We start from the raw sequence: 22,891 nt of genomic DNA, 5'->3' as shown, positions 1-22,891 counted from the left end.
AAAATTCTTGTATTTATTTTTAAAGCTTTAAACGGATTGGCACCTATTTATCTCTCTGATCTTTTGAATATTAGTACACATATATTAGTGATCTAAGATCATTGGATCAGAGACACTTGATGGTCCCTAAATCCAGATTAAAGTCGAGGAGTGATGGTGCTTTCGCTACAGTAGGCCCGAAATTGTGGAACAGTCTACTGCTATCTCTTAGAATCATTTTGACAGAATCAGAATTTAAATCAAAGATAAAAAAACTCTCTCTTTAAGCTGGCCTACAACTAATCCCAGAGCATGTCCTTGGTTGGTGTAAATTTTAATATGTGCTATGATGTCTTTCCTTTTTATGCTTTTGGGGTTGTACACAGATGGATTTGTAATTGCATTAGTTTATGTCCTTTTAATTATTGTTGTACAGCACACTGGTCAACCAGTGTTATTGTGCTTTATAAATAAATGATTGATTGATTGATAAAATATTCTGAATAGGCAACTTTAAAAAATTTCTACTGGCTAATATACTGTAACAGCAATTTCTTAGCTTGGTTTTGAAAGTGTAGCCTGTAAAGAATGTAACTTGCATTTAGCCCACACAAAATAAGTATTTTAATGTAAATTCTAATAATCAAAATTAATAATTGATATATAGATAACTTCCAGTTTAGGACATCCTGAACTGAAAAAATGGCTTATAAAGAGACTAAACAATGGGCACAATTCATGAAACATGAGCAAAAAAATCAATAAAAAAAAATTTACGAATCCATCCTTACGTGAATTGTCCCAATTAATTGAGAAGGACATTTTACATAAGAATTGCTTTACTAATGATTTAAACAAAAATTTGTTCTGCTTGTTTTTCATTTAAGGCCCATTGTCTTTTTTTACTTTAAAAAAAAAAATTATGAACGTTGTATTTTAGTGTTCAAGTAATTCACAGTATTTATAATTAGCTTAATTTAACAACAATTGAGGTTAACGGGAAGTCCCCTTTTGAACAGCTAGGTAAATACTGTGTATGTGTGCGTTGTAGTGGAAATATACTGTATGGGGTCACTCGAAGGGGGACTGTGCTTAAAGGGGTAGACTGAGGGAAACTCTGCCTATGTGATACTGTACTCATAGCTCTGCACACGCACATGCACACACACACATTATATTACTATACCATTATAACAAAAACACAAGTACACACGTATATGAGAGATGCACATAAATGCAGAGCCAAAACAACTCTGCCCATCACACACAAACACACATTTACAAAGCTCCAGAGCTCCACACACCAAAGAGCAACATGAAATATTCAGTGAATTTTTCAACATATGCTCTATTCCCCCTGCACGTGTAGAAGTGCAAAAAAGAGAAAGAGAGACAGGAAGGAGGGAAATGGGAGGGGGAGATGGAGTCAATGAGTGCAATGGGAGAGCAAGAAGAAAGAGAAAAGCCCAGCTGACTCTTTTCCAAGCAACTCCCCCTAGCAACAGCCCTCGCTCAGTCTGTGCCCTATTGGCCGGCTGACAGCCTGCATCACAATTCCATGCAGGACAATCAGCCAATGAGATGTCATAATGGGCCTGAGCTGCATGGAGAGCTAAGCTTTTTGGATTCCAAGTTCACCATGGCAACAGAAGCCTAGCCCTGGCTTAAAGGTACCAGGCTGCAAAAAACACAAACACATACAAACCAAAACACACTGCTACTAGTGGACACATGGACTGTTGCTCCTTTAAGTGTGTCTGTTCCATAGCAGACATTCACACAAATCACAATGCGAACACAGATATAGGCATGATCACATACAAACACAAGCATTCCTGCACAAAGGGGAGAAATAACCTTATAATAAAAATATACCTACTGAACTTGACTCCTATTAGACCCGCTTCATCTGTCTGTCCAAGTGACACAATGTGTAATACAATTTTTCACGGAAGGATGTCAATTGAGAAAGTGTTAAATACACAATTAGTGGTCGACCAATATATCGCCGAGGCTGATAAACTGACCGATATTCAGAATTTTTTAATTATCGGCATCAGCAGTTCTTCTTCCTTCTTCCTAATGTAATACAATTTCTTTATGTGCAAACAAATACTAAAATGGGAAGACTAAACAAATCAAATATATTTAGATTTGTGTAGAAAGTAAATGTTTTACTAAATAAAAGGTCATTAATATTTTAGGCAATTTATTTACATGTAATTTACTATTATATCAAATTGTGTGATATCAGCATTATATCGGCCTCTCGGCCACCCTGCTGTTTGGATATCGGCATAGGCCAAAAAAAAAAACCCATATTGGTCGACCTTTATGCACAATGAGTGTTTTTTGGAGCATGCATTTGCACAATTTTGAAGTGGTGGTGGCATAGTGGGCTAAAGCACAGAACTGGTAAGCAGAAGGTTGCCAGATCGATCCCCACAGCCACCACCATTGTGTCCTTGAGCAAGTCACTTAACTCCAGGTTGCTCCGTGGGGACTGTCCCTGTAATAAGTGCGCTGTAAGTGGCTTTGGATAAAAGCATCTGCCAAATGCATAAATGTAAAATGTAAATGTAAACTTTGAGGCCAGTTGTGGTCCAATTAACATGGATGGATGCTGGATGAAGCTGAGTTACAATAAAATTATCTAGGTCTGTTGTCCAACTTCTCCTAAAACTGGACAATTTCAGTTGGATGAAAACCTCTGTGCCATTTTGAAAAGACAAATTATTGTGTTAATCCAACTGAAATTGAACTTTTGAGGTACATAGATGCAAGCTCCAGAAACTGGATAATGCCTATATCAAAGAGCTGTAAAGCAGAAATTGATAGTAAAAGGACAATAAAAATTCATGGCATATTTCTTTCTTGCTTTCTTTCACTAATAATTTCAGCCTTGACTGCTGGTCTGCATGCACCCATTAAAGGAATGTTTTGGGTTCAATACAAGTTAAGCTCAAACGACAGCATCTGTGGCGTATTATTGATTACCACAAAAAATTATTTTGAATCGTTGAATCGTGACCCATTTTGGTAACTGTAAGGTGCTTACAATGTACAGTAAGTGAATGGGGCCAGTCCATAAACATTAAAATCCATATTTTTTCAAAAGTATAGCCACGAGATGTAAACATTTTATTTTTAACATGATTGTAGTGTAATAAAATCACTTACTAATGTTATCTGTGTTGTCATGACCATGTAAAGCAATAAACCCGTTAATCTGGTAAATGCCTTAACGCCAAGTAAATCCCTTTTTCAATCACACTAAAATCGTTAGCACATATTGTTTAAGTTTTGTGGCTATACTTTTGAAAAAGCATGTATTTAAATGCTTATGAACTAGCCCAAAAAATAGCTCTTTGGCTGAACTTGATTTGATGTTCCACGTTTCTTAACTTAAAATTACTATATAATCTCAACATAAACACTTTGTGTAGAAAGAACCTAGTTCAATCGGATAAACCCAACAAAATTAGATGTGTCAATGTAATGCAAATAAATCTCTTTATTTTTTTTTTTATGTACTATCTAGTGAAAGTGAATATTAGCATGCTAAATACAGTACATGCTGGTTGGAAGCACTACAGAGTGTAGTTTAGTAACTATGCTATGGTTAGCACAGCAATTGCCAAACAAAGCGAGCAATCAACATGTGCAAGTCCTCATCGTTAGCTCAAGCTCTACTCTTTACCGTAATGGTAACCCACAAAACTCCAAAATAACAAAACATTGAACACAAACAATTATCCCCCCTTTATATTCACCTAGCATAAAACACATAAAATACCATTCATTAAGTAAACTTCCATTTTACAAATTTAAATGGATAGAATGCAATGAAATCAAGTTGACAAAATGTTGTAGAATTGTGTTGCTTTAGTTCAACAAGTAAACATAAGCAGCAAAAATCCTTTTTTTTATTTATTTTTTTTAATGTACTTCCATTGTTAGTGCCTTAACTGCAATTTTTTCTTTAATAAATAAGGGATAAACATTATGTCACAAAAGCTGATGATTGAGCTTGTATTGAACCAGGAAAGTGATTACAGTAATTAATCTGACACTACAAAAGGGGTTAAATACTGTACAGCAGTATTTACAAAGTTGTGATAGTGGAATGTTTTTCATGTTTCAGACTCATGTGGATACATTAGAGCTTATAATGTCATCAACATGATGCATTGTTGCATCATAAAGAGTTGATTTACTCCATTCTCGATGACAACAACATCAAACTCTAAAACAAACTCAACCAATCCAGATTGCTCGCTGATCTCATCACATCCAATCACGGCATGCTTTTGCACTCTATGACAGACACAGACAAAACAAACATGCATAAACTGTGTAAGACAGAGCAGGGAGGATCTTTTATTAGAGAAATGTGAAAATCTCTTTTAAAGGTTTAAGGACCATAAGCATGTTGTAGACACTTATCAGGAGAAACATGAACATGAGGCACAGAATGAAAGAGAGAGAGAGAGCAACGTGCATTCACATGTGCATCGAGTGTGTTTGTGTGTGTTCTTTGTTATCAAACTGAAGAGACTCTCAATATTTCTCCAGTTCTCTATAGTGAGAACAAAGCTACTGTAGAACTGACAATCACACACACCACTCAAGTCACATGAAGTGCGAGTGCTTGTGCTCACAGAAGTGATCCATCTGTCACCCTGTCCACACAAAATATGGATAGGCGTGCATATGTGCGTTTTAATGGGATAAGGCCTTCAAAATTAACAACAGGTAATTAAGGATGTGCCATACATTCCTGTCAGCATTGGGCTGTTGGCTGACTCCTATAACAACTGTCTAATTAAAGCCAACATTAATTATGTACGTACTTAATTTAGAGATGGATCATGCACAGGCACTTTGAGTTTTGTTGTTCTGGCTGACATATTAGACCAGATATATGGATATTATAATTGTATTGAAAGTGTATGAATGTTGGGATTGTAAGCATACACTACATTGCCAAAATGATGTGGACAGCCCCTTCTAATTAATGGGTTAGGCAATTTCAACTACACACATTACGAGCAGGTGCATAAAATCAAGCAAACAGCCAAGCAATCTCCTTAAACAAACATTTCAAGTACAATGAGTCATACCTCTTCTATTCCAAAATGACAATGCCTCTGTTCACAATACCAGGTCCATAAAGAAATGGTTTACTGAGTCTGGTGTGGAAGAACTTGATTGGCCTGCACAAAGCCAAGATCTGAAGCCCCACTGATGCTCTTGTGTCTGAATGGGAGCAAATCCCTAAAGCCAAGTTTCAACATCAATTGGAAAGCCTTCCAAGAAGAGTGGAATCTGATATAACAGCAAAGGGAGAACCAACTCCTTAGTAATGTCAATGAAATCAACTGTACAAACTGTATAAAGTGAGTATCCTTTACCCACAGTATGTTTCCATACCTTTAGTATGCACTTGAAAGACATGTGGGTGCGGCTTGTAGGTCAAGTCAAGTTCAGGCCTTCCAGTCTAATTAATAAGTATAAATATAAATAAAAAGTTACTTTGATTTTATTTTTTGAAAAAACTAAAAACAAGGAAAACATGCACACTAACTGCACACCTGTCTTTCTGAGTTTTTATTGAGTGGTTGTTAGTATGTGTGAGATAATGTATGCGCGAGCTGTTTTTTGCTGTTCTTATCAAATTTAATTCCAGGACATCATAGACGGACTGGCACACTGAGTCAAAGCTCATTCTGTCTCAAGTCACAAATAACCAACTATAATGTCAAAGTCGAGTTTTGAGTGTTCTAATTTTGTTCAGGTCGAGTCATAAGTGTTGTGTCTGACTTGAGTCCAAATCACGAGCCCTGACTTCACGTCTTCCACCACCACCTCAAACAGACGTCCCACACCCACCCACACCATATTAGAAGGCTTATCACAGTGACGTGTAGAGCTGAAACAAGCTCCCCTGCTGTTCAGTTATTCAGCTCACAGTCTGGAGAGGTTAATGAGTTCTTAGAGAGAAAGACAGTGAGACTAGTTTTGTGCCTTGAGTACAAGCAAAACAAAGTCAGAACTACATATTCTGACAGACTGCATAAAATCCATAAAAACAATGAAAAAGATACACTCCAATTTGTCAATATGCTGTGCAATATCACACTTTTCTAGCTTAATGATGTACACAAGCTGTGTTGTGTAATAGCAGTACAGTATATATTTGCCTACCTTTGAATGAGGAACAGACAGAACTTTTACATGCACAGTTATCGAGCTACAGCAGGTTTTTGCTAATCGAGCTACAGTTTTCATCTGTCTAAGTATTCATGGCACAATGCATAATCGAATATGTCAAGGAAGGACGTCAGCTTAGGAAGTGACACAGACATTTTCCGGTTGACCTTTTGTGTTATATCAGCTCACAAAACCAAACAAGAGAAGTCAGCTATCTAGCTTCTCAACAGCGAGACACATAACTGGCACAACATGGAAAACTTTAGGCTCCAGCTCTGTACATTTTTGATGTGCTATATATCCATTGTGTGTTGTTTCGCCATGATACTTTTACCTTGTTTGTGTTATGTTCAACTTTTGGGTTAAATACATGTTGTGCATCACCTCTGTCTTTCGGACCATGCATTCACAAACCCCTGTTGTGGTCCAATGAATGTATAAACATGCTGGATGAAGCCGGGCTAAAAAGGATTTCAATCAAACTAAAGCATTTTCTCTTCTTCATTTACTGGTACCTAGCACTGTTTACTAATATATTTATTGCCCGCTGCTAATCAGCTACTGCTTTAGCAAAACAAATGTAGGGGAGAGCGGGGCACAAACTAATGTGGGGCTAGTTGTAACAAACATAGTTTAAACGTTTCCACACACACTGGAAAGACGAAACTTCATTTGTTTACGTGTTGCCATATCAAAACTTTGTAAAGAAAAAATTGCTGCAAAATAAAAAGAACTTTGGAAGATACTGCCAACAGTTCATTTTACAGTAGCAAAAGTAAAAATTCCCACAGAAGTTAATTTTCATCTACGTTTTTAATGTTTATTTAAAACGAGGCAAACTTGGTATCATTTTAATGTCCACTCTATTAACTAGTTTTTTACATAGTCGTTTAATTTTTAGCTAGCCAACAGTATTGACTAGACAGGTTTAAATCCCAGTTGCACTAACGGAGCATGTTGTAACACTAAGTTACAACATGCCCCTATTAGAACAAACTATATGCAATTCCATGCAGTCAGATATTAAATTTACATAATTCTCCTTTTTGCGTGTGTGTGTGCCATGAATCCAAGCATTATTTCAGCCAATGTTGCGGCTTTGTTTTGTATTCATTGTCAACTGTCAAAGTTAAAAAATGGATTATAAATGGAAACAAGACTACATATTTGTACCAGATGTGTAAAATTAATGAAAAAAAAAGAAAAATACTATGAACCCCAAGTGTGTTTACAGTACACAAACGTAAGAAAACCAAAAACTGTTACGTTTGTGCCCTGCTCTCCCCTACTCTTATTTGTCATGCCAGTAAAACACACTTAAAGGAATAGCTCACCCAAACCTACAGCAGAGGGAAAAATTTTCGTTGAATATCAACTTTAATTTCAGTCTGTACTTCACAAAGTTTTTGTATAGTTCAAGAAGACTTGAAATAAAGTACATGAGTCTAATGGACTACTTTAAGGCCCACCATTTACTTTCATTGTTTAGAAAAGAGCAGCCAGGACATTCTGCAAAATATTTCATTTTGTTTTGTTTTTTTTGTGGATTTTTCCCCTTTTTCACCCAATTTGGAATACCCAATTCCCAGTGCGCTTTTAAGTCCTCGTTTTCGCGTAGTGATTCGCCTCAATCTCGGTGGTGGAGTATGAATCCCAGTTGCCTCCGCGTCTGAGACCATCAACCCGCGCATCTCATCACGTGGCTTGTTGAGCGCGTTGCCATGGAGACATAGCGCGTGTGGAGGCTTCACGCCATCTCAACTCACCACGCGCCCCACTGAGAACGAACCACATTATAGCGACCATGAGGACCCTTGCAACCGGGCCAATTTTGTTGCGTGGTCACTATAATGTGGTTCATTCTCGGTGGGGCACGTGGTGAGTTGAGCGTGGATGCCACTGTGGATGGCGTGAAGCCTCCACACGCACTATGTCTCCGTGGCAATGCACTCAACAAGCCACGTGATAAGATGCGTGGGTTGACAGTCTCAGACGCGGAGGCAGCTGGGATTCGTCCTCCGCCACCCGGATTGAGGCGAAACACTACACGACCACAAGGACTTAAAAGTGCATTGGGAAATGGGCATTCCAAATTGGGTGAAAAAAAAAAAAAAAAAAAAAAAGAAGAATGTTATAAATTTGTTAATTTAAAAAATTCACTCAATTACTCCACCTTGAAAAAAAAAACAAAAAAACATTACAATCACAAAACACACTTTTCAATAGAACATACCATAATCTATTTCATGGTTAAGCCCTTTTGGGAACAATGTATCTAAAAAGACAATCCAAAAGGTTTCTCTGGACTTACGATTCATATCAATATCCCCTCCCTGGCCTGAAAAGTCGCCCTGTTCAATCCCAAAGTAAAAGAACTCACAAATAGAATGAGAACAATCTTTGAAATGTTACTTATATCGCCATGTCGTATGGCACTACGATGTTCACATATTCAGGTTCTCAATTCCCTTGACGTTTCACCAAGGTAAAATAATCCACAAGGGCAACGTATGACATAAATCCCATTACATGTATTGCAGGTAATGGTACTTCTTATAGGTATACTCTTGCCTGTTCTGGGGTGTGAAAAGTATTTCAGCCTCCTAGTGTACTGACATTGGGTACAATTTCAACATTCATAGTTACCAGGAGGGATTATGATCGACTGAGGCTTGGTAGGTATTAGGTAGGTTTCTGTATAATGCTGTGAAGTTCTGGAGATTGAGGTGTGTATGTAGTGACAAACTGCACAAAAGGACATTTTTTATTAGCTCGAGTTGAACTAGAAGAATTAAGTAACTGTTCCCTATGAACTGCTTTTAATTTATCCTCTGCACTGTTTAGCCAACCATCCTTGTAGCCCTTCTCTTTGAATTTACTCCAGATTTAATTTTTTCTGATCTCAAACAAATTCTCTGTTGAACATATATGCTTGTATATGTGTACACATCCTGTGTAGCTGGCTCACTGTTAGACTCTTCTTAAGCGAAGGTGGATGACAACTATGGGCATGTAGGTAGTTATTCCCGTCTGTTTTTTTCTTGAAAAGATCTGTGCACAGTGATTGTCCTGACTTAGTCACATGAACATCTAGAAAACCCAGAGTGTCCCCATTAAAAGACATTGTAAACTTTAAATGGTCTGTTACAGAATTCAAATACTGATGAAAGGAGTTCAGAGATTCTAAATCTCCTTGAAATAGTACAAAAATGTCATCAATGTAACGCTTGTACAACAGTAATTGGTCAAAAAACGGATTGTTAATTCTGTCAAGGATCAGAAATTTCTCAACATACCCAAGATGTAGATTTGCAAAATTAGGAGCCATTCGAGGACCCATAGCTGTCCCGCATCGCTGTAGGAAAAACTCATTGTCAAATCGAAAGTAGTTCTTAGTGAGAACAAGTCTCATCAGGGTGGCTAGGAAAGATAATGAAGGTTAGATCAAGTTAGATCTCAAATCCAGAAAATGTACACAATGTTCAATGCCAACATCATGTGGAATAACAGTATATAGAGACTGGACATCAAATGATACTAACAAGCATTGTTCTGGTATCACAGTCTCATTCAAAATTCTCAGGAAATCACCAGTATCCTTTAAGAAAGATGGAAGTGCTGTGACCAAATGTTTGAGATGAAGGTCACGTACTGGGAGATCTTTTCTGTAATACTTCCAATAGCTGAGACTATGGGTCTTCCTGCTGGATTCTCCAAACGTTTGTGAATTTTTGGTAATGTATAAAAAAGTGGAACCCGTGGATATTGGACATATAAGAAATTTGAAGTGGACTTGTCGATGACGTTGTTATTTACTGCATATTCCAATATCTCCTTTATCTGTCTATTGAAAGCCACAGTTGGATCAGAAGGTAAATTAAAACTTATCATCCAACACTTGTCTCTTACACTCTGCTTTATATTTTTCTGTGTCTACAATTACTATCGCTCTACCTTTATCTGCCTGCTTAATCGTTATGGTAGGATCCGACTGTAGAGATTTTAAAGCCTTCCTTTCACCTGGGCTCAGGTTTGGCTTCTTAACCCTATTATTTTTCTCACACCACAGTTTGGCTTCATCTTCTACCAGATGACAAAATGTTTCCACAGTGTGATTTCTATGTTTTGGTGGAATAAATCTACTCTTGGGTTTAAAATGAACAATTTCAGGTGAGGTCACACATTTATCACTTATTGAAAAAACTCTCGCAGTCTGTCTAAAAAATCTCTGAAGGTCAATAGAAATGTGGAATTCATTGATCTGAGCTGTTGGTACAAACGAAAGGCCGTGGTTCAGAAGGGAAATCTCACTAGGTTGTAACTGTCTTTTTGAAAGATTTACTACTTGGCTTGTCTGGCGTTGTATCGGCGAGGTTCTCTTCTTACATCTTCTCATCCTTTTCTGCCTCGTTCCCCATTGGCTAACAAATTCTTGTCTGGGGGGCAATGTCTTAAAAAAGTTGACCTGTTGTCCCTGATTTGTTCCACAGGTCTATGTAGGGGCCTCCAGTCGCTGTTATGTCTCGATGATATGGATTCAGAAGAGAGCGAGTCAGAAGAATCAATCCGCCTAGGCCAATATCGATGTTGGTGGCGTTCCCCTCTTGATTTAAATCTTCTGACTCGCTCTCTTCTGGAGAAACCTTTTGGATTTTCTTTTTAGATACATTGTTCCCAAAAGGGCTTAACCATGAAATAGATTATGGTATGTTCTATTGAAAAGTGTTTTGTGATTGTAAGGTTTTTTTTTTTTGCTTGCACTCCTGTTGCAGCCGAGTGGACCGGCTCACTGAACTTCCGCTTGACAGTTTGAGGAACCTGTATGCTTTTTTTTTTCCTTTTTTTTTTTGTGCTGGTGCCGCCTATCGGCTGGAGTTTATTTTGTGGAGTATTTCTTGCAAAGTCATCAGAGTAAGTAATTTGCTTGTACTCATGTTGCAGCCGAGTGGACCGGCTCACTGAACATTCGTTTGACTGTTTGAAGAATTTGCGCATTCTTTTTGCGCTGGTTCCTCCTAGCGGCTGGAGTTTATTTTGTAGATTATCTTTTGCTGTATAATTCTGTCTCACAAAATGTGTATAGAAACACCGGACTTGAGCAATCCGACAGCAAGGGGCTCTCGTAGGCATGCATGGACTGTTTGAGTTTGGAGGGATGGACGCCAGTTGGCTCTGTCGTGCGTGGAGTTAATGCGCATGTTTTTCTTTTTTTTTTTTTTTTGTTCTAGGGGATGTTTGGGGTTTGATTGTTGCACTAATGTTGGAATGTGGTCTTTATAATCTTGTCTTTGACACACAACCTATTTTTTCTTATATGTCAAAATGTCAGATGTTATTATGAGTGGACTGTCTCTCTCCACGTGTTATGTGAATTGGTTGGGGCACCCCATAAAAAGAAGGAAGGTTATTTCTCTTAAGTGTAAGAAATATGATATAGTGTTTCTTCAAGAAATGCACCTTTCTCCACAGAAAGCTGAAAAAGTTGGAAAGATATGGGGTGGGCATTTTTTTTTATAGTGCTGGCTCGAGTAAAAGCAGGGGAGTCATTACACTGATAAGTAAACATCTACAATTCAAATGTCTCAAACAGGGTGTGGCAGGGCGGAGGGCGAGGCCGGGTCGTGATTCCGCACACCCGGCCCCTAATTAGGCTGATGAAGCCTGAGAGGGATAAAGGCGACCGGAGATGGCGGTGCGACAGAGTTACGGGCAGCTGCCCGATACCTGTGTGTGTGTCTTTTGCTTAAGTTACTGATTAAACTATTATTTATGTTATCAAGCCGGTTCTCGCCTCCTCTTTTCCATTGAGAGTGTTACAAAGGGTAAAGATAAATTAGGAAGAGTCATTATTGTTTTAGTTGAATTTCAGGGACAAAGTCTTATTTTGGCTAATTTTTATGCACCTAACATTGATGATCAGGGCTTTTTTTTATAGATCTTGAAGGGATGTTGCACGGCGCTGGCACCCCTCATGATATAATATTGGGAGGAGACTTTAATCTTTTGATGACTCAGTCCTTGATCATAGTGAAGCAAAAGTGTGCAAGCCCCCTAGAGCAACACTGACGCTTCACAGGATGAGTACAAATCTTGGTCTAACAGATATTTGGAGACTTTTGAACCCATCTGGTAGGGACTATACATTTTTTTCATCAGTCCATAAGATTTACTCTAGAATATAATTTTTTTTGTTGATTTGTTGATTGCTCAATTGGAAACATCTTAGTCTCAGGTCGTGCCCTGGTGTGTTTAGAGGTGTTGCCACATATGAAGAAAAAGAAATCATATAGTTGGCACTTTAATGTATCCCTCTTTCAAAATCCTGAATTCCAACAAATGCTAAAGGCTGAAATCAATGTCTATATGGAGACCAACTGGTCTGCAGTGTCCTCTGTGGGCGTGGCTTGGGAGGCACTTAAGGCGGTTCTTAGGGACCAGATTATACAGTATGCCGCTTTCACCAAAAAATCCAAAGCACAAGAACTTGTGGAATTGGAAGGGAACAAAGTGCCGAGGCAGAGCTGAAGCGCTGAATGTCGTCTAATGGCCTCAGAGAATTGACCAGATTGAAATACAGATATAATACTATTTTGTTACGGAAGGTGGAGTTTTGGCTATTCAGGGCAAGACAGTCATACTTTGAGTCGGGGGACAAAGCAGGGAAGCTTCTGGCTAGATACAAGTTTTGCTCAAAAGTTTGCATACCCATGGATGCACTGAGCAGGCTAGATACTGAGCCATGGGGAGCAGAAAAGAACTGTCAAAAGACCTGCATAACAAGGTAATGGAACTTTATAAAGATGGAAAAGGATATAAAAAGATAGCCAAAGCCTTGAAAATGCCAGTCAGTACTGTTCAATCACTTATTAAGAAGTGGAAAATTCGGGGATCTCTTGATACCAAGCCAAAGTCAGGTAGACCAAGAAAGATTTCAACCACAACTGCCAGAAGAATTGTTCGGGATACAAAGATAAACCCACAGGTAACCTCAGGACAAATACAGGCTGCTCTGGAAAAAGATGGTGTGGTTGTTTCAAGGAGCACAATACGACGATACTTGAACAAAAATTAGCTGCATGGTCGAGTTGCCAGAAAGAAGCCAATGCCACAAAAAAGCCCGGTTCCAATATGCCCGACAACACCTTGACACGCCTCACAGCTTCTGGCACACTGTAATTTGGAGTGACGAGAACAAAATAGAGCTTTATGGTCACAACCATAAGCGCTATGTTTGGAGAGGGGTCAACAAGTATTGTGCTCCTTGAAACAACCACACTGTCTTATTCCAGAGCAGCCTGTATTTCTCCTGAGGCTACCTGTGGGTTTGTCTTTGCATTCCGAACAATTCTTCTGGCAGTTGTGGCTGAAATCTTTCTTGGTCTACCTGACCTTGGCTTGGTATCAAGAGATCCCCGAATTTTCCACTTCTTAATAAGTGATTGAACAGTACTGACTGGCATTTTCAAGGCTTTGGATATCTTTTATATCCTTTTCCATCTTTATAAAGTTCCATTACCTTGTTACGCAGGTCTTTTGACAGTTCTGTTCTGCTCCCCATGGCTCAGTATCTATCCTGCTCAGTGCATCCACATGAGAGCTAACAAACTCATTGACTATTTATACACAGACACTAATTGCAATTTAAAAAGCCACAGGTGTGGGAAATTAACCTTTAATTGACATTTAAACCTGTGTGTGTCACCTTGTGTGTCTGTAACAAGGCCAAACATTCAAGGGTATGTCACTTTTGATCAGGGCCATTTGAGTGATTTCTGTTATCGTTATGATTTAAAAAGGAGCCAAACAACTATGTGATGATAAATGGCTTCATATGATCACGATCCTTAAAAGAGTTTTTTTTTGTATGATCAGTCATATTTTCAAAATCAATGCCAAAATTTCACAATTTCTGCCAGGGTTCTTCTACCATTCCCTCAGTGAAATCTACTAGTGGTGAAATATTTACTTTGGCAACTGATATTAATAATGCTTTTAAAGAATTCTATCTTGATCTTTATAGTTCAACATCTTTGTCTACTGAAGAGGATATTAGAAACTTTGTGGAACCATTAGAACTTCCTAAACTGTCCGCTGAGCAAATAAATTCACTTGATTCTGAGATAACCTTGGAGGAGCTTGGTGAAGTAATTAAGGCCTTGCCTACAGGCAAGGCTCTGGGGCCAGACAGCTTTGTTGCTGAATTTTTTAGATCTTATGCTACAGAACTGGCTCCACTTTTGCTAGAAGTTTATACGGAATCATTAAAGAATGGAAAACTTCCACCAACCATGACACAAGCCCGGATCAGTCTGATTCTTAAAAAGGACAAAGATCCAAGTGAGTGTAAGTGTTACCATCCAATTTCCCTGATCCAGCTAGATGTTAAAATATTGTCAAAAATTTTGGCTAACCGATTAAGTAAAGTTATGACATATATAGAGCAGGTGGGGTTTATTCAGGGCCGTATCTCTTCTGATAACATTAGGCGTTTCATCAATATCATGTGGTCAGTGGCGAATGATCAGACTCTGGTCACTGCCATCTCACTTGACGGCGAAAAGGCTCTTGATATGGTAGAATGGGATTATCTTTTTAAGATTTTAGAAATGTACGGGTTCAGGAATACGTTTATTGGATGGATTAAGTTACTTTACCTGGTAGCGGCAGTACAAACAAATGGATTAATTTCAGATTATTTTATTCTGGATAGGGGCACCCGGCAGGGTTGCCCTCTTTCCCCATTATTGTTTTGTCTTGCCCTGGAACCATTAGTAGCCGCGATAAGAAAGGAGGAGGATTTTCCAGGGGTGACTGCAGGAGGTGTGGCGCATAAGCTTTGGCTTTACGCAGATTATATTTTATTATTTGTCTCTGACCCTACTAGAGCTATGCCTTACCTCCACAGAACTATTAATTCCTTTTCTAAGTTCTCAGGATACAGTTAATTGGTCTAAATCCAAAGCTTTGGCTCTGACAACATACTGCCCTGTAACGGCTTTAAAGCCAGGCGCCTTCCAGTGGCCCAAACAGGGCATTAAGTATTTGGGTATTTTATTCCCAGCAAATTTGTGTGATTTTGTTAATTTTGACCCTTTAATAAAAAGGATTTCGAGCGATGTGGGCAGGTGGTCTTCATTACATTTATCTATGACTGGGAAGGTTAATGTTATTAAAATGAATTGTATTCCAAAATTCAACTACCTGCTACAGTCTCTCCCTGTAGATGTCCCCCTCTCTTATTTCAAGCAATTTGATAGCATAGCGAAGTCCTTAATTTGGAATGGTAAATGTCCCAGATTACACTTCAGTAAGTTACATAGGCCGACTGACAAAGGTGGGCTAGGTCTTCCCAAGATTTAATTTTGTTATTATGCATTCGGTCTCAGACATTTGGCTCATTGGTCACTTCCACCTGGTTTTGTATTGAACAGGAAGTTCTTGCCCTTATCTCACCATTGCAAAGCCTTTCTATCAGAGTTAAGTTACACCCCGTTATCTCGCATTTGCATGTGGTATGGACAAAAGTGTCCAGAAAGTTTAATTCAGACATTTATTTAAAAGTTGCTTCGAGCATATGACTGAACCCCAAATTATGTATTAATAAATCCCCTTTCTGCTGGACAGAGTGGATTGTGAAGGAGATTTATACACTCCGTGACCTATATGAGAGTGGAGTGTTGAGATCCTTTGAAAATATGGAGTACACCCCCCTAAAGTGGCAGACAATCTGGGAGTGGCGATTACTGCTTTTGGAAAAGGTCATGAGGCATCAGAGTATTACTCCCTGCTAATTCAGAGTCTGGGGAATGGAGCTTCAACTTCTCTCAAGAGATTATGGGAGAAAGATTTAAACTTGGTATTGGAGGAGGGAGTGTGGGCTAAGATTTTCAAAAATGTCTACATCTAGAGATGCAAGGGTGTGCCTCGTGCAATTTAAGATTTTACATCAATTCTATTGGACCCCCTCTAGATTGTATAGGCTTGGTCTTAAAGACACACCCACCTGCTGGTGATGCCAATCAGAAGATGGGGACACAACCCATTTTTTTTTTGGTGGTGTTTTAAGATCCAAGAATGTTGGTTGAGGGTTCAGAGTTTTATGTGTGATGTATTGGGCACTCATATTTCATTTTGCCCCAGACTCTGTATTTTAGGCGATGGGGCAGTCATTAATATAGGGGATAAATACATAAATTCAGGGGGAGGGACATATAATTTGATATAGTTTGATTCTGTGTGTGTATGTTCTGTTTCTTCAATCCTGTTTTTTTAATCAATAACATGTTAATATATAAAACAAAAATGTTTGATAGAATTCTGCTGCTAAATTAAGTCTGTAAAAGGGTCCACAAAATGCTGTGATTAAACAATCAGAATCAAGCATCAAGCCAGAGAGTCATGTAATTAGAAATGGTAAAACATTTATTATCTTTGCTGTTGGTAACATTGTTAAAACAGTCTCACAGTGATATTTAACCCTCAGGTCATCCCTCTATTTCCTTTTATCCCTTCAGGGCCTCCTGCACCTGTGTTCCCTTCCCTCTCTATCCTCTCATACATCTCTTTCTCATGGTTAGCTGAGCCTCAGGCATATATCACTTCCTCCGTACAGAAACATATAAACACAGATCCAGTAAACCATCAGGACAGACAGAATATATAAACACACACTTGCACACATAAGAGATATTCATGTCATACTAGACACACACAGTATCTTATTCATCTCACTCACACATTCATTCCCTTCATTACATCTCACACACTTGTCCTCTGTATCTCCGGACAGTCAGTCTCAGCATGCACGCACGCACGCACGCACACACGCATGTTCATGTTGGTGCGGCTATCCTTATGAGGACTCTCCATAGACATAATGATTTTTATACTGTACGAACTATAGATTCTATCCCCTAACCCTACCCCTAAACATAACCCTCACAAAAAACTTTCTGCATGTTTACATTTTAGTATGTTATTTTTAAGCGATTTGAATTATGGGGACACTAGAAATGTCCTCAAACCACATTTATAGCATAATACCCTTGTAATTACCAGTTTGTAATCTAAATAAATGTCCTCGTAAACGACCCAAACCCATCCACATACACACATACTCACACGCACACACACACACACCTTCAGCAGGTGGGTTGAGTGTGTGCCATCAGCTCTTTCATTCCACTCTCTGAGTGACATCATGTTCTTTTCTTCATGCTGTGAGGAGGTGTGCACAGGATATCTACCCACACGACTTCCTGTAGCTGACTCAGCTATGTCTCACTCTCTCCCTCTTGTTCCTTTTCCTTCCTCTCTCTCCCTCCTTCTGTTAAGTCCATTCTGTTAGGTCAGTCAATGCTGAGCATGGCTGTTAAAGACAGAAAATATACCAAATATAAAAGGGATAGTTCACCCAAAAATGAAAAATCTGTAAATACTTACCCTCATGTTGTTCAAACGCATTTGACTTCATTTCTTATGTGGAGTACAAAAGGAGATGTTTTAATGAATATTGCAGTCTGACTTTTCAGTACAATGGCAGTTGATAGGCCACGTACACACTGCTGCTAAATATGGTTGTCAGTTTACCTTTGAATGCTTAATCCTGTTCTCTGCACAGACAAGTCATTTTCAGGAGTGACAACCTCATTCTACAACCAAATTAACTCCTGAAAAATTCATGTACTGACAACTGCATTTTCATAATCCTTGCAAAAAATCTAGAGTTCTGACAAACTTGCCGCAAATTTGCCACTCATTATTTTCACATGCAAATGAGCTTGTGATTCGCCGCAAATGTTTGCCAAAAGTTTGCAGCTCGTCGTCGGTAGTGGTGAACCTGCAGCAAACCTTTGGCAACAATGAAAAGTTTGGCACAAAGCTCATATGCACGTGAAAATAATAAGTGGCAAATTTTTTTTGCCATAAGGGTTTGCCATAATTCTTGATTTTTGTAAGGGAAATTCCACTTAGTGTGTACACAACCAAACTGAACAACTTGTTAATGATCAATAGAGCGTTTGAGATGTGACGGTCTTTTGGTGCAAATCACAAAAACAGAGGTATGTGTCTTCATTCATTCAGATATTTTAGTCTCACTCACTTGTAGTTTCTTACATCAGCCCTCTGGTCTTGGGGTAACTCGTACATTAAAGTCCAGAGAGAGCACATTGTTTAACAACAGCCACTTAGACAAAACACGGCGATTCTGTTGACGGCAGCTAATTAAACATTACCGGATGATAAAATGTCTCTGGTGGACAATCTCTTTGCACAAAAAAAACACAAAACGGGTTAACCTGATGGCATTCATGTTTCTTGTTTCGAGACGCAAGATGCTGCAGCACTGCTATGGTTGTCGCTCGTCAATCATCGCAATTGTGGCAGTAAGGCCTGTATTCTGTACACACATGGAATGGAAATTTAGGGGATTCACTCCCGCATTTAAATGTGGTTGTCCCTCCTGAAACTTTGTAGTATGTTGACATAGTGACTCACTTAAAATCTAAAAAAACAACAACAAAAAACACCCAAAATTATCATAAACATATTCCATGTGCAATTTTTCAAGTCTTCAGAAAAACAACAGGTTTTTGTGAGAAACAACCCAAAATGTAAGTAATTTTAATTCAGTCAAAATCTTGACACAAGTTCTCACATGAACACGTGTGCCAGTAACTGTTTCCCTCCAAATTGCAAATTTTTATTTATCCGAAAAATCACAATACTGCAAAAGCAATTCACAAATAAAGCCGCGTTTCATTATTTTCACATTATCACCACTTTTGGAGGAAATTGCAGCCACTGTGGCTCTTTTATTACATTTAATAAATTACTTGCGGTTAAGAACTTCGAACTGACGAACTTCATGTTCACTAGCATTCAGCAGTAGATGCCTTATAGCTGGGAGTGATATTACATCTGTTCTTGGTAATGGTAGCCAATAATTTTGATGGCAGGTGTAATAAATCGCTCGTGTGTGTGCTATGTGTGTGCATTCCTCCATTCTTATGACTATGCTGAGTGAAAAAAGATATTTTTCTATACGTGTGTGATGAACCAAAATGGTCACAAAAAAATAAATTTCTCTTCGGCACATTTCGGCACGTTTTGATCCGAGCATCAATTGAGAGTTTACACATGATATTATGTAGATTTTTTTTGTTTATCTATGAATTAGATTTTTACTTATAAACACTTCACTTACATTTAGCCTCTTTCCCATACTCTCTAACACTTTTTTGTCTCTCACTGGGACTGCATCTTGTATACAAACATGCGCACACACACACACACACACACACACACACACACACACACATATACAGTCAAACACAGAAACACACACACATTCATGTACAAAACAGTCATGACAGATGTAACAAACATAACAAATAAACTAAAATCAAAGGTACAACTGTCTAAAGGGGGTGTGGCGAGAGCAAAAGTTCATGCACACATTAGCCTAAATAGGGCTTGATAGAGGAAACTGTCCACATTTTACTCTGCAGCCATCTGATGCCAGATCAGCTTGCAGCAAACCTACGCATCATACAAGTAAATAGAATAGATATTGCTTTAAAACATAGTAAAGTATTAATGTTGTATACTTGAGTTGGTTGTACAGTTGTTTTGATTAAGTTTATTGGAAAAAGAATACGTTGGTTTCATAACTTTTGACCACCAAGTTGTATTGAGCAGTTATGAGTAATAGGACTTTTGTTTAAATTACTAGTAATCCTCACATTAGATATTCATATAAATTGTATATTATGCTATACTTACAGTTTCACAGAAATGTTGATAAAAAAAGATGTCTTCACATCTATCACACTGGTTTTGCTTTTGTTAATGTATATTTTGAAATTATTATTTAAAAAAAAAATGGCATATTAATTAATATATTTTATATTTGTCAGTTAGCATGCCAAAAATATAACTGTTTTTACATGTGTGAACAGTTAAGAACCTATTAATGACTTACAATATACCGGAGTTTTAGATGAAAACCATTGGGTTATGAACGATTTATAAGCTTGAATTCCACCGGGTCAAAATTGACCCACGAATGCAAAAGATGTATGCAGATTCTTAATGCAATAGGAGGGTTAATATGATGTACACTCGTATGAGATTAAGACTAATCATAACAGTCATTGAGAAAAAGCTCCTTTACAATACATATAGTGCTGGGTGCACATTCATGAGTTCTGTCACGTTAAAAATCACATGATCGACGAATTCTACTCGTTTTATCTTGATAATCACTTGTAATTGGACTTCATTCACTGAATAACAAATTAATCATGGTTAACTGCGAAGAGCGCACTTCAGCAATCGGTATCTGAGAACACTACAGTACTGTGTATTGACATTTTTCAAAAACAGGTGTCTGGCTCAGACGACATTCAGCAGTGTGAAGAGTTATGTGTCATTCAGGAAATTCAAGGTGAGAGGGGTGTGTGTCCATAAAGGTGACACTTTGAAGGCAAAATGGAGATGGCAGGTGATTGACATTCTTGTCATGGTGATTGATATGATGTCCTGATAGCTGCATGCTGCCATATGTGTACCAGAAACACTGCAATAACGCCAGTCCAGATTCAACAGCTTCCCATATAATCCACTGCCGAAGCATCCATCTCTCCACTCCTGAAGGACACGCTGTATGAACCCTTTCCATGTCTTACAACTCTCACATATCACCGAATACTGCTGACTGAAATTCTCCAATCGTCTCTTACACTAGTGCTTCTTGATTGGTTTTGCTTCATTGGACATCAAGTAGCAAACCAACATTATACTAAACCCGTAACTCGTATTCAACATATCCTGGGCCGTATTTTCTTTACTCTTGTATTGTTGTTCATGGTTTTTGAGGATGTCACATTTCCTATCCAATTTGGCTAGCTTCTACCAAGTGACAGATGAATTTGGAACAGTAGAGCCTTTGAAGTCAACAACAGAAGATATACAGTATAAAGTAAAAGGACCCTTTTAAAATTAGATAACCCTATTTATTTCATTATCCCATCTGTTCACGATTATATGACTAGTTTCATTTTATTATTTGCATTTAGTATGGTTTTCTCTGCAGTCACTGAACCAATCACTATAGAATGGGTCGCAAACCACCAGTTGAGAACCACTGGAAAATACCATAAACAACCCAACACATTCTCTCTTTATATTTCACTGATGTGGAAGCATCAGCAAAGATTTCTCTGTTCCTCTTGTTCATTTTTGTCTTGTTTAATCAATCTTTTCTGTACTCTGTCCTCTAATGTTTTCTCCATCTCATCTGGAGCATTTTCATTAGAGACAAATTTTTTTTACTGAATTTACTGAGAATGTGTGTTGGTGTGTGTGTGTGTGAGATACACACACACACACACACACACACACACACACACACTCACTAGCCACTTTATTAGGTACACCTGCACATCTACATATGCATGCGATTATCTAATCAGCCAGTCGTGTGGTAGCAGTGTAATGTATAACATCATGCAGATACGGGTCAGGAGCTTCAGTTATCAGTCATCAACCATCAGAATGTGGAAAAAATGTGATCTCAGTGATTTAGACCGTGGCATGATTGTTGGTGCCAGACGGGCTGGTTTGAATATTTCTGTAACTGCTGATATCCTGGGATTTTCTCACACAACAGTCTCTAGAGTGTAAAGAGAATGGTGCCAAAAAAAAAAACCATCCAGCGAGCGGCAGTTCTGTGGGTGAAAAACGGCTTGTTAATGACAGAGGTCAGAGGAGAATGGCCAGACTGGTTCAAGCTGACAGTAACCCAAATAAACATGCGTTACAACAGCGCTATGCAGAAAAGCATTTCTGAACATACAACACGTCGAACATTGAGGTGGATGGGCTACAGCAGCAGAAGACCAAGTTTTCACTACCGGTCAAAAGTTTTGAAAAAAATACTCATTCTTTATTATAATTTTTTTTTTTTCTTCCACATTTTAGAATAATAGTAAAGTCATCAAAACTATGGAATAACAAATGGAACTATGGGAATTATGTTGTGACTAAACAAAATCTAAAATAAATCAAAACTGTGTTATATTTTAGCATCTTCAAAGTAGTCACCCTTTACCTAGAATTTGCAGAAATGTACTCTTGACATTTTCTCAACCAACCTCTTGAGGTATCACCCTGGGATGCTTTTTAAACAGTACTGAAGGAGTTCCCATCTATGTTGGGCACTTATTGGCTGCTTTTCTTTATTATTTGGTCAAAGTCATCAATTTCAAAAACGTTTTTATTTTTATTTTTTTAATTAAATTTTAGTTTTATAATGAAATAAATTAATATGGTGGCACAATTATATTTTTGTCTACAAAACTAATTTCAAACATTTAAACATACACATTCAGATCAAAAGATTTTTAAGATCATGAGAAAAATTTCAGTCAAGTGTTTCAAAACTTTTGACCAGTAATGTGTGTGTGTATATATATATATATATATATATAGTCAATTAGGGCATTTATTTGCAGAAATTAACAACTGGTCAAAATACAAAAAAAAGAAGATGCAGTGTTTTCAGACCTCGAATAATGCAAAGAAAACAAGTTCATATTCATTTTTGAACAACACAATACTAATGATTTAACTTAGGAAGAGTTCAGAAATCAATATTTGGTGGAATAACCCTGATTTTCAATAACAGCTTTCATGC

The 22,891-nt window shown here is 38.0% G+C and overlaps 1 protein-coding gene across 2 annotated transcripts in view; it reads right to left on the bottom strand.

Moving 5' to 3' along the window:
• LOC127455100 (lysine-specific demethylase 6B-like) overlaps positions 1–22,891 on the bottom strand; it is a 124,400-nt gene that overhangs the window by 89,325 nt on the left and 12,184 nt on the right. Inside the window, exon 3 of one of the 2 annotated variants that reach the window (XM_051722702.1) lies at positions 17,332–17,560. The exons of the other annotated variant lie outside the window; for it this stretch is intronic. The gene's annotated coding sequence lies outside the window, so the exon portion shown is untranslated. The remainder of the gene's footprint in view (positions 1–17,331; positions 17,561–22,891) is intronic. 2 annotated transcript variants of the gene reach the window in all.

This window comes from Myxocyprinus asiaticus, chromosome 2, assembly GCF_019703515.2.
Source record: "Myxocyprinus asiaticus isolate MX2 ecotype Aquarium Trade chromosome 2, UBuf_Myxa_2, whole genome shotgun sequence".
Taxonomy (NCBI): Eukaryota; Metazoa; Chordata; class Actinopteri; order Cypriniformes; family Catostomidae; genus Myxocyprinus; species Myxocyprinus asiaticus.
This window is presented reverse-complemented; position numbering and strand designations above follow the sequence as displayed.